The sequence below is a fragment of the Erinaceus europaeus genome, chromosome X, assembly GCF_950295315.1.
Source record: "Erinaceus europaeus chromosome X, mEriEur2.1, whole genome shotgun sequence".
In the NCBI taxonomy this organism is placed as follows: Eukaryota; Metazoa; Chordata; class Mammalia; order Eulipotyphla; family Erinaceidae; genus Erinaceus; species Erinaceus europaeus.
The window spans coordinates 53,472,330-53,490,174 of NC_080185.1; the positions used below are offsets into that span (position 1 = coordinate 53,472,330).

Here is a 17,845-nt window from a genome sequence, read left to right on the forward strand (position 1 = left end):
ATGAGTAATCTCATTTCAGAGTAGTAACATACAAAAGGTATAGTTCCATACTCTCAAATTATGGGCCTTCAGCCACCTATAGTGTTACTCTGGTTGCTTATTAAAAATATGAATTTGTCAGCACCACTCACAGTGTGTGTGTGTGTGTGTGTGTGTGTGTGTGTGTGTGTGTGTGTGTGTGTGTGTAGGGGGGTTAGTTCCAGGTACCCCTATTTTAACAAGCTTCCAAATGATAAGGATGCTTTACTAAAGTTTAGGAACCACTGTAATGTAGCCTAAGCATGATGCATATTTTGCCACCTCTAGAAAATTCTATTAGGAAGATTCCATGGGGAAACGGATAATAAAAACTCACATGAAAAGTTCCTTACTATGGGGAAGATGAAGCTAATGTTCTATTATGCACCAGGGGACTGGTAAAATAGTATTACTTATAACTTTTATTGATATGTTCTTGACAGTTTACAGTCTGTCCCTTTTGAAGTCCTGAGACACTTTGCCAGAATTTTATTTTTAACAGCAATGTCTTAACACTCTCAGGGATGATATTTTTGCAGCCAGTTTATAAGCAATGCTCAGAGTCATTAAGATGTCACAATGCTAAGGAGACTTTTCCGTATCAGTTAAGGAGTATCTTGTCATCACACCATCATGGAAATGGAAAACACAGAGTGAAAACCCAGCATCTTCTTTCTATCTCCTAGCCAGGAGGGAGCCAGGGTCTTGACAATGAGGGACCAGATAAAGGGAGACTTCAACTCTGGCCTGAAGAGCAGATGTCTTTAAGTCAAAGAGCATTAAGATTTCTCGATCAATGGATGGTAATATGAAATCCAGAGATGATTATCTATAAAGAGTAGCTACAAGATGGCCCGAGGTGAACTTTCTTCCTAGGGTACAGTCTTAGGAAGCCAGCACAGGTGCGGGCGTGGGCCCATTCTTCACCTCTCAGTAATCAGATGGAAGCCAGGACCTTTTGAAAACACAGTCTGACAAAGCAAGGCAGCCCTGCAGCAGCGCTGCAGCTGCTCTAACCTGAGGCAAAAACCCTTAGGGAACCCTCAGTCTCCCGGTTCCCCCGCAGCCCCCCTCCTCTACTGCTGGAAGCCTATTGGACCCCGCCTTGTCGGCTGACGTCCTAGGCTAGTGGGGGCGGGCGTGTGGGTGGGCCGAGACCACGGCTGCAGGCGATTCGGCCGACTCAGCCGCACCACCGCGCTCCCCCGCTCCGCCCGCCCCTCCGGGTGCGTCTTTTCCGGGCTCGCGCCTCGCGCTCAGCCTAAGCCCTCCTTCCGGGAACGCGCAGCGGTCCGGGAGCGCGCGCGCCGCTGCAGTTTTTTCTAAGGCCTCCGCGTCGCGCCCCTTCTCGTCCCAGCTCTAGCGGGCACGCGGTCTTTTTCCTCCGGCTTCCCGAGTGCAAGGCACCGGCGGGCCGCAAAGACTCGGAGGGCTGCAACTCCGGTGAGTAACCTCTGCCAGTGGGTCTGCGGCCCCGGCAACCCTGCCCTGTATCCTGTTGGTCTTGGGATCCCGGCTCCAGCGGCATCATGATGGTCCTACACCTGAGACCAGGAGAGGTTGAGCTGACTTTCCCGTTCCTGAAAGCAGCTGGTTTGCTTCTGGACTCTGGGGTGATGCACCCGCCAGTGTCCCCCACGGCTGGGAAGATTGAGGTGGGGGGGGGAAAGAGGGGGAGTCCTGTCTTTTCCTTTGCTGGAGTCGGGGGTCCTCTAGATCCTGGCCTGTATCTATCTGCCACTTGTCCCTCCCAGTTCCTACCTCCTCCGGGAAGAAGCATCTTCCTGGTTGGGGACTGTGTTTTGCCACGACTCTATAGAGGAGCACATCAGGTGTTTGCCAGACCTCCAAACGACCTTTTGGGCGCCCCTAGACCTTAGCTCCATTTTGTCCCTTTGTCGCTCTCGGACTAGTGGTCTCTGTGACCCTAAAAGCATCCGCCCTGCTCATAAAAGGGATGTCTTGGCTTCCGATATCTTAGCTTCCGTACCTTTAGGTCTGTTAGAAAACAGCTGGATTTTAGCAGAAGTGTGCCCTTATTTCTTGTTCTATCTGCATCCCCTTGCTCAGTGTGTGCCGTATATGTAGCCTTCACTTTATTCACTTCCTCTTCCTCTCATTTGAGTGCCTTGCAAAAGGAACCGTGGTGGTCTATAACCCATAGAAAAATTGAGGCAAATATGATTCATTGCTGCCTAACCCCCATCAAGCGGCTACATATTTTATCTAAGACGTCATTTCTCCTCTTCACTTCTACATCTCCTCCTCCAGAAGAATTCATTTTCACCCTCTTGAAATGGATTTGCTCTCTCTGCTCTTTTCATCTTAAAAAAAAAACACACACACACAAATCTTACCTCCGAGAAACCTTGGTGAACTGGAAAATAAGGAGAAAGGCTTTCAAAAGAATCCCCTTGAGCAAATAAGACAGCTGCTTTATCGGTTAAAGGTTTAATCGACGCCTCAGTTTCCTCATCTGTAAAAATGAGGATGTGCAAATAAGGATCCTTTTAGTGTTTTGATTCTAGGACCTCTGAATTTCTGCTTAGTAACATGTTGCTGCATAACGGAAATTTAACCTGTGTAAAGCCCTCTTTCCCAGTAACTGCTTGTCACTTTAGTTTTTCTTTTTTTCCCCCTGTCTCAAACAAGTAGTTCTGACTGCCCTTTGCACAAAGGCTGCACGTGGAGATTAATTTACAGTATCCCCAATGAACATATGGATTAAGATGTTAATAATGTAAGGCCTCTTCCTTGGTTTGTACAATAGTTTCTCTTTTCAACTGTAGCCACCAGAGACTTGCAAGACTCCTATTAGAATTTTCAACTTCTCTGGCATTTAGGAAGAAGATAAAACATTTGACTGTTACTATAGTTATACCACAAAAGAAAAAATATTTTCTTGTTCTGATATAAGAAGTAAGTTGATACTCATGAATCTCCGGAAGGTTCAGTGTAACAATACAAAGCCTGATGATAGCATTCAATTTATTTTACATTTTAAAAGTGTTTAATTTTTTTTACAAGACCAAAGATGCTTCCTATGTGTTATGGGGGTTGTTGTTGGTGGGGGTGAGAATATATTGAGTGGCTTTTATGTTTTCCATCACCATAGATTTGTAGTGTCTGCCATTTTTCACCTGGAGCTTTTATTTTTTCTCTATAAATGCTATTTTTTTTAAAAAGATAGACTTATTTAAATATGACTCATATTTCAGTTTGAGTATTTTGAGTAGGAGCAGAAAACGCAGGCTTGCTCAGTTCAATGAGAAGAGAAATGAATTGGGCCTCTGGAGATGTTTCAGGCTCCTGTTATAACTCTTGTGAATTGTGTAAGACTTTACCCCCCTTCATTTTTGCGTCTAGAAAATTCTTGGTAGTATGGTGCTTAAAGTTTCCCAATTTAAATTATCTATGTAGACCTTTTTTATTACATTTTTTATCTTTATTTATTATTGAATAGAGACAGCCAGAAATTGAGAGAGGAGGAGATGGAGAGGGAGAGACATACACCTGCAGCCATGCTTCACCTCTCATGAAACTTCCCCCCGCAGGTGGGGACTTGAGGCTTGAACACTCGAAACCCGGCCCTTGTGCATTGTAACATGTGCTTAACCAGGTGCACCACCTAGCCCCTGTAGATTTTATATGTATCGTTTTTTTCATTAACTTTGTATCATAGGTTCTTAGCTATACCAGTTACTTAAAATGTTTTCTAAAAGACCTGCATATACTAGTTTATTTCTCTTTCCCTCCCTTCTTTTCTTCCTCCCTCCCTTCCATCTATCTATATACCTACCTACCTACCTGTCTATCCACAATTCTTAGTTCATTCTTATGAAAATAGTACTGTATGTGAGATCTGTAAAATTAAGCATTATACAAAGTCATCTACTAGTAGCAATGATGTTTGTGCATACTATGCTTAAGAATACCTGCAACTTTGGGAAATTTCTTAGGTATTGTGTACACATGGCCTTTAGAAAATAATTTTATTAATGATTTAAGAATGTTTTACAGAATTATGAGATTACAGGAGTTTATTTCTACACTGTATTCAGAACCAAGGTTTGGGGGTCCCCCACAATGATAACCACCATTGTTCTACCAAAATTTTAGATAGATTTGACTAGAAAATTTAAGAGAGTAGGGATTAGGCCAGGCAGTGGTACACCAGTTGAGAGTATGCAAGATTTTCATTAATTCATTAATTTATGTTTATTTGAGTCATGTCTTCCTTTGTCACTTAGTTTATGCGAAGCCACTGGGATATGATGCTTAATAAGTAGATGTCTATACTAAATCTCCTTTTCCTTAACCTTCTTCTTCTCCTTTTCCTCCTTTTCCTTTTCTTCATTTATAATTGTCATCCGGGTTATTGCTGGGGCTTGGTGAACCACTGACTGGCTCAATCCCTATACTTTTTTTAGTGTTTAGGATGATGGTGATAGTGGTGGGGAGAGAAAAATGAAGCATTTATTTTTATTTATTTATTTGTTTCACCAGAGCACTGCTCAGCTCTGGCTATGGTGGTGCAGGGGCTTGAACCTGGGACTTTGGAGCCTCAGGCATGAGAATCTCTTTGTGTAACCATTATGCTATCTACCCCTGCCCAGCATTTATTTTTATTAAAAACAGTGGTACTCATTTGGAACATAAACAAAATCCTGGGGACATTTAGAATCCACAGGGGAGGAGGAGATGTTTGTATTAATTATAGTACGTGGATTCTCTTCTTGCTAGTCCTTTTAAACATTTTCCCTTCCTTAGGGACATAAACAAAATCCTGGGGACGCTTAGGCTCCACAGGGGAGAAGATGATTATATTAATTGTAGCATGTGGATTCTTCTTGCTTTTTCATTTAAAATGAGTTTTTCCTTCCTCAACTTTCCGTTGCTGGGAGTTTTACAAAAGCAAACCCTTTATTTTTCCATGCCTGTATACTTTTTCTGCTTATTTTGAGATAGTTGCAAATTAGTATATCATTGCAAGAAATAATTCCCTTTATCTAAATTTCCCTGATAGCAACATCTTCCATAACTGTAGTTTTGCATAAAAAAAGTTGAACTAGGGGGCCAGGTGGTGGCGCTCCTGCTTAAGTGCACATGCTACTAAGCCAAGGACCCATGTTCTAGTGCCTGTGCACCACTTGCAGGGACTTTGATTCACAATTGGTGAAGCAGGTTTGCAGGGGTTTATCTTTCTCTCTCCCTCTCTATCTCCCCATCCTCTCTCAATTTCTCTCTGTCTTATCTAATTAGAAAATAGGAAAAAGAAAAAAAAAAAGGAAAAATGGATGCCAGAAGTGGTAGATTCGTAGTGCTGGCACAGAACCCCAGTATTAACCCTGGTGGCAATTAAAAAAAGAGTTGAAATAGAGATACTCTACCCTTCTGATTCAGATATCATCAGTTTTGCATGAACTCATTTGCATGTTTTTTGCTTATGCTGTGTTATCACATGGTAAATTCATGTAACTGCCATCACAGTTCATACACAAGAAGTATCCCTTGTGTCTCCTTTTTATAGCCACAGCTATCTTTTTCCCTGATCTCTGGTAACTACAGATATATATATATATATTTTCTCTCTTTTTTTTAATCTTTAAAAAAATTTTTTTAATCTTTATCTGTTGGATAGAGACAGTCAGAAATTGAGAGGGAAGGGGATGAGAGAGAGATAGAGATAGATAGACCTGCAGCACTGCTTCACCACTTGTGAAGGTTTCCCCCTGCAGGTGGGGACCAGGGGCTCGAACCTGGGTCATTGCACACTGTAACATGTGCGCTCAACCAGGTATGCCACCGTTTGGCCCCACAGATATTTTTTAAAGGTTAATTAATTAATGAGAGACAGGGAGACAGGGAAATAGATAGACACCAGAGTGCCTCACTGGCATATGTGTTTCTTGAAACTGAACCCAGTGCTCACACAGGCAAATCTTGTGCTCTCCCCACTGAGACATTTGCCTATAATTGTTTCATATCAGGAATGCTATATAAATGGAATCATACAATATTCAACTTTTTCAGGAATGAGGTGGTAGCACACACAATAGAGTACATATGTTACCATGCTCAAGAACCCAAGTTCAAGCTCCTCAGTCCCCACCTGCAAGGGAGCAAGCTTCACAGGCAGGGAAATAATGTTGCAGGTGTATCACTTTCTCTTTCCTTCTCTGGCTCCCCCTTCCCTCTCACCTTTTCTCTAAAAAAATTAAATATGTATTTAAAATAAGTTTGAGGGGTCAGGTGGTGGTACGTCTAGTTAAGGCGCACATTACAACGCACAAGGGTCCAGGTTCAAGCCCCTGGTCCCCAGCTGCAGGGGGAAAGCTTCACGAGTGGTGAAGCAGGACTGCAGGTGTCTCTCTGTCTCTCTTCCTTGCTATCTCTCCCTTCCCATCTCAATTTCTGTCTCTACCCAATAATAAATAAAAGACTCATGGCTCCCTGCCATCATGACTAGCCGGTCTTTGCTCCTTTGACTATTTAGCTGTACCTAAATAACCTGTGACGTAATAAACCTTGTTTGAAAAAAATTGAGATCTAGTATCAGCATTCTTTTCATTGCTGAATCTTAGTCTCTAATAGGGATTTCCTACAGTGTGTTTAACCATTCACCTGTTAACTAACATTTGACTGTTTCCAGTTTGATTTTTAAAAATCTATTATGAATAAAACTCCTGTGAGCAATTGTTTACTGGTTTTAGTATGGACACAAGTTTCTATTTCTTGGGATGGGAAACAGAACTCTAGTGTTGGGAACTGTGTGGAATTGTACCCCTGTTATCTGACAGTTTTATTAAACATTATTAAATCACTAATAACATTTTATTTTATTTATTCCCTTTTGTTGCCCTTGTTGTTTTATTGTTGTAGTTATTACTGTTGTCGTTGTTGGATAGGACAGAGAGAAATGGAGAGAGGAGGGGGAGAGATAGATAGACACCTGCAGACCTGCTTCACCGCTTGTGAAGTGACTCCCCTGCATGTGGGGAGCCAGAGCTCGAACCGGGATCCTTTCACCAGTACTTGAGCTTTTCGCCACCTGTGCTTAACCCACTGTACTACAGCCAGACTCCCATTAATAACATTTTTTTAAAATTCTATTTCTCTGGAATAGATGCCCAAGAGTGCAATTCTTCTTTATATTGCAGTTATATGGTTTGTTTTAGAAGGAGCTGCTGAGCTATTTCTCCAGACTTGTTTACCATTTTACATGCTCACCAACAATATATGATTGATCCTCAAACTTGCCATAATTGGTTCTTTTTATTTTAGTAATCTGATAGATATGTAGCAATATTATGTCATAGTTTTGATTTGCATTCACCCAGTTGTGAATGATAGTGAACATATTTTCATGTGCTTATTTCCCATTTCTCCTCTTCAGTGGCATGAATGCTCATGAAAAAGTTACAAAGAGAGGCAAGCAGACACCAGGATACTCCTCTTTCACATGTGCTAGAGAATTGAACCTGGGGCTTTATGCTTGCAATGGATGTACATAGTGTGTGCTGCACTACTTCCGTGGCTACAAAAATATTATTTTTAAATTAAGTGGCCACAGGGTGTGCCTACGAGCTTCTTGGTTTCACTTTCTAAATTAAAAAAAAAAAAGGCAAAATGGTGTCATTTTCTTTTTTACTATCAGATTTTCTGGTAATGTGGAGGATAAAATTTATATTCTCATTTAAATGTATTTTGAAAGTCTGCTTCTGGATCTTGAGTAGTCAAGTTACAAATCATGACCCAGTCTGTATTCAGTAAGGTTTTTTTTTTTAATTCACTATTGATTCTAGTTATCCTGTGTAACAGACTGTTGAATTTGTCTAGACTGTGCTTTTACTTTATGGTTGTTACGTAATATTCACTTTAATTATCTTGTAAAATAAACATTAACCTTCCAGTTACTTGTACTTTTGGTTTTTTGGGAGAAGTGTATGTTAAAGTATAAGAAGCACTTATAGATTAACTTTGAAAGTATTCATTTCTGTAAGGTGGTACTGAGATTATCATTTGTCCTTCACTGTAACTATATTTGCTTAAAGAAATGTACAATGGGGCCAGTGAATTCCTCTTTGAAAGCAATCAATTACTGGTATAAGGCCAGGACCTGTAAAATACCGCCAGTGGTCAAAATCCTGCCCACTACCTATTTTTTAAATTTATATTAAAAAAGTGACATTAACAAAACCATAGGATAAGAGGGGTAAAACTCCACACAATTCCTACCACCAGAACTCTGTATCCCATCCCCTCCCCTGATCCCCTCCCATCCCCTCCCCTTATAGCTTTCCTATTCTTTATCCCTCTGGGAGTAGTCTGGACCCAAGGTCATTGTGGGATGCAGAAGGTGGAAGGTCTGGCTTCTGTAATTACTTCCTCGCTGAACATGGGCGTTGACTGATCAATCCATACTCCCAGCCTGCCTCTCTCTTTCCCTAGAAGGGTGGGGCTCTGGGGAAGCGGAGCTCCAGGACCCACTACCTATTTTTGTAAATAAACTTCATTTGGCATACAGCCATATCCATTCATTTTATGCAATTTCTGGATCTGCATTCTAAATACAATATCAAAGTGGAAACAGAAGTTATGCTTCAGAAGCCTGTTGATCATTGAGTTCTCTATAGGAAAATGTTGCCGCCAAGTAAGGAACCTTATAAATTATTTAATCTCTGATATAAAGGAAATTTAACAATTTTCTCTCACCTTTAGTACCTTTTTAGTTATATTTCCACAGGATGTAGACATGTGGCATATCACAATGATTTTGATAAATGAAGCACATGTATGATGTTGGTCCCATGTATGGCTTGGCTGTGCAGTAGGCTACATGTTATGGATTTGTGTGCTTATATTCTTATCATGTTCATACAATGACGAAGCAATGAAGGGTTTCTGAGAACAACATATCCTGACTTTAAGCAATGCCTGACTGTATAGAAGAGTGTATTCTTTTTTTTTTTAAACTAAGTCCAGGAGGCACAGTGGTGTAGGAGCAACATTGAGGAAAGCACAGAGTTGGAAGGTTGATCTTACTGTTGTCCTATGTAAGATTGGGGATTATCTTAGTATAAATGTGCACACAAATTTATAGGTTTGTAACAACAACGACATCAATAACAATGATAACCACACAATGGTAAAACCAACCAGGGTAACAAAATAAAGGGGGGAAGGCCTCCAGGAGCAGTGAATTCATGGTACAGGCACCAAGCCCCGGCAATAACCCTGAAGGCAAAAAAAAAAGAAAAAAAATTACAGGTTTGGAAACTAGTGGAATTCAATAGGAGTTCTAAAGCTGTCTTGATGTCCTCTGAGTTCCTATCGTGAGGCATTGTGATAAGAGAGTCAGGCACGACAGGTTGCTCCCACTCCCCAAGGTGCTATATGATCTTTATGTGGTAGTTACAGCCTGTCAAGCTGAGCTTAAACAGTGGATTTATTGTTTTGTTTGTACAGCTTCCTTTTAGAAGTCCAGACTTGGGTTCTTTTAAATGCCCCAGGGGTGATGTTGAAAGTGGATGTTGATTTAGGACAACCAGCTATACTTTGGCAAACAACTGCATCCCTGCCCTCTCCCCATTGGACAGTAAATAAGTTAAGGATGCATTTTTTAAATCAAAGCATGTAAAAACTTATGGAAGGCAGAAAGATAAATAACAAAAAGAAAGAATTCAGTGCCTAGGATAATTATTGAACCTGGGCTGTATTTACATTAGCTTCATTATAACCAAAACATCTATTTTGGTTGTTTTTGAAAGAGTTCATGAAATAGTTATTACTGTTCACTTAGGTGTGAATAGGCCGATGAAACAAATATTTGGAAAAAAAAGAAACAGATTTGTATAAAGTAAATATAAAAATCTGTTTCTTCACTCATACTGCATTTCCAGGGGTTTCTCAGCATTTTAAAGTTCTGTGTTTTCTATTAATTCAGTTTACATTTACATTGGATCTAATCTGGCATTAAGAAAAAGTCTTGACTTGGGCCAGCAAAATAGCTCACTTGGATAGAGTGTATGCTTTTTCATGAACACAACCCAGGTTCTAGAAACTGGAGGAATCTGCTGTGCTGTTTTATCTTACCTTACGTCCTCTGTCTGTCTTTTTCTTTCTGCTCAGCTCAGAGTGGTGAAACCCCAGCAATGACAAAAAAGAAAAAAAAAGGAAAGGAAAAAGAAAAAGGTCTTGCATCTTGCTTGGCCCCTTGGCCTGATATCAAAAGTTTGATAGATGAGTGTACTTTTCCTTCTGATAAAATGAAATAAATGAAATAAGATAAAATAAAATGTTTGATGTGTGCATATTTTTATGATTGTTCACCTTGAGTGACCTTTTGAATTATTATACTGTTTCAAATATCACTGTAAAAAGGTTTCCGCTATATAATAGCCAAAATACATAGAGATTCCGCACCTCAGTGAAACTATGCACACTAGAAAATGTCACAGAAGTTTAGGAACTGGCATTTCCCAGAAAAATAAATTAAAATGACAAATAAAGAATAAAAGGTCAAATGTACTCTAGTAATTAGGGAAATTAAATTTTTTTACCAAGTATGTAGACAAAACTAAAAATAGTTTTAGCAATGGAATGAGCATTGTCACATTGTTAGATTGCAGACTGAATAACTTTTTGATATATAGCACCAAAATCCTCTCATTTAAAAATTTTTTTTGTATTTATTTTCCCTTTTGTTGCCCTTGCTGTTTTTTATTGTTGTAGTAGTTATTGTTGTTGTTGTTATTGATGTTGTCGTTGTTAGGACAGAGAGAAATGGAGAGAGGAGGGGAAGACAGAGGGGGAGAGAAAGCTAGACACCTGCAGACCTGCTTCACCGCCTGTGAAGCGACTCCCCTGCGGGCGGGGAGCCGGGGCTGGAACCGGGAACCTTATGCGAGTCCTGTGGTTTGCGCCACATGCACTTAACCCACTGCACTACCGCCCAACTCCCTAAAATCCTCTCATTTTAATTGTATTTAGATTTTGACCCAGCAATTCTGTTAGCAAACTTTTCTAGGGAAATAATATGCATATATATAATGATATCAATATAATTTTACTGCAGTGCATCTGATCGTAACAGTGAAAGCCTAGCAGTAACCTGAATGTCCACCAGTAAGGGAATCATTTAAATAATCATATGCTATACTGTGTGGAATACCACAGGGATTTGAAGGATAAAAAGCACTTAGTTAGACCTATATAAACTGACAGTGAAGTTCCAAAGTATGCTACAGGTAGGAGAAGAGTATGAAGAAAGTGGATGATATCATAGAACTATACTATGATTCCAATTAACTAAGAAACACAAAATCGTGGCCTGGGAGGTCACAGTGACTAGAGCACTGGACTTTTGAGCAGGAGGAACTGAGTTGGATTCTGGACATGTGCCAGAGTGATGCTCTGATTCTCTGTGCTCTCTTAAATAAACAAATAAATAAGTTAAATCTTTTAAAAATGTCAAAAAAAAACCTTACTATGTGTCTGAGAATGAATGTGTATAACAGTAACTACATATGTGCAAATAAATCTTTCGTTAGACAAAAGTGGATTCTTACTATTTATAAATTAAAAATTAAAGGAAAAACGGATTTTTACTGTGCTTATGTTTGTAACTTGCTCCCTTTAACGTGTCAGCCTTTGCTGTAGACATCTATAAGGGACCCCTTGGTGGCACATGTGATTGAGTGCACAAATAACTGGGTTCAAGCCCCCTGTCCCTTACCTACAGGGAGGAAGCTTCATACGTGATGAAGCAATGCTGTAAGTGTGTCTCTGTCTCTCCCTCCTTCTTCCCTTGAGATTTTCTGCCTGGCTGTATCCAATAAATAAAGATAACTGAAAAAAAAAACAGATCTGTAAATATGAATAAGTGGAAAAAGGCATCTGGTGGGAAAAGAACAATGCACTGCTCTATAAGTATAGTAGTGTTCTAGTTCAAATAACTATTTTTAGGACAAACTATTGTCTTAAAAATGTCATGGCTACCAAAAAGCAAATAAGGAAATAAATTTAAGTTTTCAATGTTCATCTCATTCAATTTTGAATTCAACTATGCACTTGTTATTTAAGTTGAAGCTTTAAAAATGTTTTATTTATTTCTATTGGATAGAGTAAGAAAGAAATCAAGAGGTAAAGGGGAGATAGAGAGTGATTAAATTGTAGGGTAATGACCTTTAGCAGCTCTCCCCACAATGGACTTAGTTATATGTGATATCCTTTAAATTACAGTTTGAAGGGTGGGGTAGATAGCATAATGGTTATGCAAAGAGACTCTTGTGCCCGGAGCTCCAAAGTCCCAGGTTCAATCCCCTGCACCACCATAAGCCAGAGCTGAGCAGTGCTCTGGTTTTTAAAAAAGATATTTTGAAATAACTGAAATGAAAACCCCTATCTCCTTTATTCATGTTTTGGAGTTTCCCAGCCTCATTTTTACAGCATTTCTTTTGAGACTGGGTGGGTAGCACTGAATGAGGGAGTACAAAGTACAGTCATGTCACTTACTGATAGGGGTATGCTATGAGGAATTCATACTTAGGCAATTTCATTGTTGTACATACATCTCAGTGTGTCCTTGCATAAACCTAGATGATTCCACCTGCTCCACATGTAGATTATATATAGGGATCACTGCTGAATATTCTGGCCACTGGTGACAGAACTATTGGTATGTGATGCATGACTGCATCAGTGGGATTAAAAAATAATATTTGTACCAGCTCTGGTATCTCCCTGATTACCCTGGAGCTGCTGGAAGCAATATGTACTCTATAAACTTACATCTGTGGCCTTTGAGAGCAGAGTGTTCTGGTTCTCAGATATTTCTCCAATGCCTGTTTTACCTCAGTGGTACCCTAACTGTATGTCATTTTTCTTTGGTTACTTGACATGTTAGTGTGGAGTGATTGGCCAGATTGCAATGTTAGCATTTGGTAAAATGGGATATTTGGTCCTAAGACAATTTTTAGGCAGCTGATACCTCTCAAACCCCCTTCCCCCAAATATAGCTTTAAAAAAACTCACAGGGAGAGAGATTTTTACTTTATGAGCTTGTTTTTAATTGTTTTCAGCTGGGAAGAAGCCTCTTGACAAACTCCCTGTCCAACTTTGATAGAAGAATTGTTGTTTAGGGCACTGCCAGCAGGAAAGAGGAGGTATAGTAGATACTAGAGTATTACCAAAGGAAAAAAAGAGGTGGTAGTGGACCTGTAGTCTCTAGTCAGAGTGTAGCTTAAGGTTTGAAGAGCAAAAAACATCTCAACTACATTACTGCTCAGAGACATATTTCTTCCTTCCTTCCTTCCTTCCTTCCTTCCTTCCTTCCTTCCTTCCTTCCTTCCTTCCTTCCTTCTTTCCTTCCTTTCTTTCTTTCGCCTCCAGGGTTATTGCTGGGGCTCAGTGCCTGCACCATGAAGCCACTGCTCCTGGAGGCCATTTTTTCCCCTCTTTTGTTGCCCTTGTTGTAGCCTTGTTGTGGTTATTATTGTTGTTGTTGATGTCGTTCGTTGTTGGATAGGACAGAGAAATGGAGAGAGGAGGGGAAGACAGAGACGGGGAGAGAAAGATAAACACCTGCAGACCTGCTTCACCGCCTGTGAAGCAACTCCCCTGCAGGTGGGGAGCCAGGGGCTCGAACAGGGATCCTTGCACCGGTCCTTGCGCTTTGCGCCACATGCGCTTAACCAGCAGCGCTACTGCCCGACCCCTGACATATTTCTTTTAAATAGAGACAAAGAATGAAAGAGACCACAGCACCAAAGCTCCCCTTAATAGTGTGGGGATAGATGTGGGGGGGGAGAGGCTTGAACCTGGGTCATGCACATGTATGTATGTGTGTATGCATGCATATATTTATTTATTTATTTATTTTTGCCTTCACTTGCTGGGACTCGGTGCCAACACTATGAATCCACCTCTCCTGGTGGCCATTTTTTCCTTTTTTTTTTTTTTTCTCGGTAGGACAGAGAAATTGAAAGAGGAAGGAGAGATAGAAAGAGAGAGAAAAAGATAGACACCTGTAGACTTGCTTACACTCGTGAAACACTCCTGCTGCAAGTGGGGGGTCAGGGGCTTGAACCCAGTTCCTTGTGTGAGTCCTTGAGTGTAGTACTGTGAGACATATTTTAATAACATAAGTTGTAGCTTGTGAGGTTCCTGTGGGGTTCCTTAAGAATGTACTGAGAAGACCAGCAGTAGTTGATTTGGCTGTCAGTCTCCAGTAAAATTCTGCAAAACTGTCTTTTTAAAAACGGGATTATTGATTTACAACATTTATATGTGACTTTAATGAGATCTAAGCAACTCATTTGGAAGCAGATAAATTGGGTTGAAATAATGTTCAATGTAGAGTTTATTTATCTAATTGTGTATATAGTGAATATAACTAAGGCCATTTTGTTTTTCTGTTTTCTTCTAGAGAATAGAAAGAAATATGTTATGAAAGCATGAGAAAATATTTCTTTTGTATTGAGAGTAGTTGTTAGAAATTCTGTCCTGATGACCTCTTCCTCTGTGTTAAAGTAAACCAATGAAATTTCAGAGTTTCAGGGTAATATATTTGGATTGCATACAATTGTACTGTGGAATGACCCAGACATTTTTGAATTTGTGTTGAGCTTGCTACTAGGCCAGGTCTGGGGCCATGTCCTGCTATTGCTGGACCTTTAATTTTTTTCCCCTTGCTTCTATCTGTACTGCTTTATTGATGCTGAAAGATTAGGACATTTTCTGAACTTGGCACCAGAAGCTGAACCTCAGTGCTTTTCTCTTCTACTTTCAGTAATAGTATTCCCAGAAAACATTCAATGGAGTATTGAAATCATTCTAATAATAGCCTGTTCTTACTAAAAATATTTAGCTTGTAAGACACTGTCACATAACCATCAGAGTTCAGTATGGACAATTAACAGAATGATCTGCTTTCAGAACCATCCTTTGTGTTGACCTTAGTTTTTGTTCTTGAAGAAAAGTAAGTTTGGTGGGTGAAATAGCTCAATTGGCTAGGGTGTTGCTTTGCTATGTATGTAACTCATGTTTGAGCCGAGCCCCCAGCACACTGAAGGAAGCTTCTATACTGTGTTCTCTCTCCCCTGACCCTCTCTGTTTCTATATTTAAAAAAAAGTAAGCAGGTTTCCACATATGCATGAAAAATAAAATTGCCTTTTATAGCCGTTCACATTGCTTGCAAGTGCTTCAAGGAGGGTTAAATGATAGACTGTTTTTAAAGAGAACATATTTTAGATTACGTATTTACAGAAATGACTGCAAAAAGAATGTTTTATGTTACATTGCTGATATAGAAGAAATTAAATATAGTTAAATGGATAGTATCTGTTGTAAATAGGAATTATCAACACTTGTGAAAATTCTCAATTTGGATTCCATTCTATGCAAAATTTTCTTATACTGAGACATTTAAAATACTTAAACAGTGAAACCTTCAGGTAAAGAAACTTCTGTTTGATATGTCAACAATGTAACTAATTATGTCAAATGCTATACTTGTTGGAGTGGCATTATAAGCAAAAGGCAGCTTTAACATCTGCTGGTTAATAGTCTGCAGATGAAATCGATCTGAGATGCTTTCATTTTTCTGTGTTTTTTAGCCCTACATGGTTCTTCAGTCCTACTCACAACCTCACATTTGTACATGGGCGTTTCTTGCTTTTTCTTACTCCAGTATTTAAAGGATGTTTTAAAAAGATCTGCTTTTAGGCAAGTAGAGGGTATTTATTGTTATCAACTTTAAAAAAATGTAGTTGCCTACTTGGGATATTGTTATATGGAATAGGTTGCATCATGTTTATGACCTTCCTTTCCTAGTCTAACTCTATGTTGGTCTACTGCCCATCAGTGCTTGTAATCCACAGTTAAGTATATAGTAATCTCTATGAGTATAGGTCATGCTTTATGTTCAAAAATGAATATTTTCAAAAAGTGTATTACTGGCTGTAGTTTTGATTCATTCCTTCTCTCAAGTCAAAATGTCATCATACTGTGGTTAGACAGCCTTCAGCAGACATATCTACAAAACCAAGGAAAATAGAGTATTAACCAATTGTTTTCTTTCTTTTTCTCTTTTCTTTTTAACAAGGACACTGTTCAATTCTGGCTTATAGTGGTGCTGGAATTGAATTTAGGACCAGTGGTGCCTCAGGCATGAAAATCTTTTTGCATAATCATTGTGCTATCTCCCCAGTCCTTTTACCAGTTAGTTTCAATTTTACTGACTCTAGCTAGGCCCAAAAGGGTTATACCACTTTTACATTATGGAGGGACCATATTATGTAATTGTCTTTATAATTTCTTGTCATGCTCAGAGGCACAGTGACTTACTACCAGAGGAGATTTATGTCAACATATTCCTGTTTATATGTAGGGATTTTTAAACCAGAACTGGTTCCTCTAATTTTTTTAGATGCAATATCATTGCTTATTTTAAAAATAAATGTTTATTTTGGTATGATTTCAGATTGATAGAAAATTTTTAAATGTCATCCAGAGATAGGCATAGTCCTCAACAATTACACATTTCATTTTTTCTTTCTTTCTTTTTTTTCATAGCACTGCTAAATTCTCACATCTGGGGTTTGAATATAGAATCTTTGGTACTTCAAGCATGCAGGTCTTTCTGTATAACCACTATGCTATGTCTCTGTCAATTCTACCTTAATGTCAACATTTCACATAACATAACATTGGAATGATACTCTTAGTTTAAAATGTGCATTTATTTGGAATTCCCTAGTTTTGTATCAAAGGCAAAAAAAAAAAAGCCTCTCAAGATTCAGCATTACCATACATGCTTATTTTATTTTATTTTATTTTTTTAGGTAGAAAGAACAAGAGAGGCAGTAACAGTGAAAGAGGCACCACAGCACTGAACTTTCTTTCAGTGTAGTGGGGACATATTTTAATCTATTTCCTATCCTTATATTTAAAAAACACACACAGAGGGGCAGACATAGAGTAAAATAGACCACAGCACCAAAATATCCTTCAGTGCAGTGGGGGCAGGATTTGAGTCTGGGTCCTGTACATGGCAAAGGAACACACTATTCCAAGTGAACTATTAGGCTACTGGAAAAGTTATGGTGTTTTTTCTGTTTTTCTTTTTCTTCTGTTTTATTAGATAGGACAGAGAGAAATTGAGAAGGGAGACGGAGATAGAGAAGGAGAGAAAGATAGACATCTGCATACCTGCTTCAGTGCTTGTACAGATGGGGAGCTGGAGGCCCAAACCCATGTCCTTGCACTTTGTACTATGTGCACTTAACCAGGGGTGCTACCGCCCAGCCCCCTTTCTATGTTTTACGCCAAATCAAAGGTTTGTACTTAGCGCTATGGGCTAGGCAGTTAAAGAACTTGAAGTATTATATCTGTTTCCCCTCTGATATGTCATGAATTATTCAATAGGAATATAATTTCATACTTTTCCACCACCGAAAGTTTTGCCTCCCACCCCTAGGTAACCACTGTAGTTATCCACAGTCTATATAGGTTGTATTTATTTTGTTTGTTTCAGTTGTGTGTGTTCAGTTCTCTAAATTCCATATGTAAGTGAAACCATCCTGTGGTTTTCCTTTACTTCCTTGCTTACTTCACTGAGCATAATATTCTTGAGTTCCATCCATTTTATCCCAAAGGATATAAATTTGTCTTTTTTATTGCTGAATAGTACTCCATTGAGTGTATTATATGTCCCATAACTTTTTTTATCCAGTCATCTCTCAAAGGACATTTTGGTTGATTCCAAATTTTGTCTATTGTGAATAGTGCAGCTATGAACATGAGGTTATATATATCCCTTCATAT

The 17,845-nt window shown here is 39.2% G+C and overlaps 1 protein-coding gene across 4 annotated transcripts in view; it reads left to right on the plus strand.

The window, feature by feature from the left end:
• Positions 1 to 1,261: 1,261 nt before the first annotated feature.
• ACSL4 (acyl-CoA synthetase long chain family member 4) overlaps positions 1,262 to 17,845 on the plus strand; it is an 89,738-nt gene continuing 73,154 nt past the window's right edge. For all 4 annotated transcript variants that reach the window (XM_016193094.2, XM_060182519.1, XM_007534368.3 and 1 more), the window contains exon 1: positions 1,262 to 1,461. The gene's annotated coding sequence lies outside the window, so the exon portion shown is untranslated. The remainder of the gene's footprint in view (positions 1,462 to 17,845) is intronic.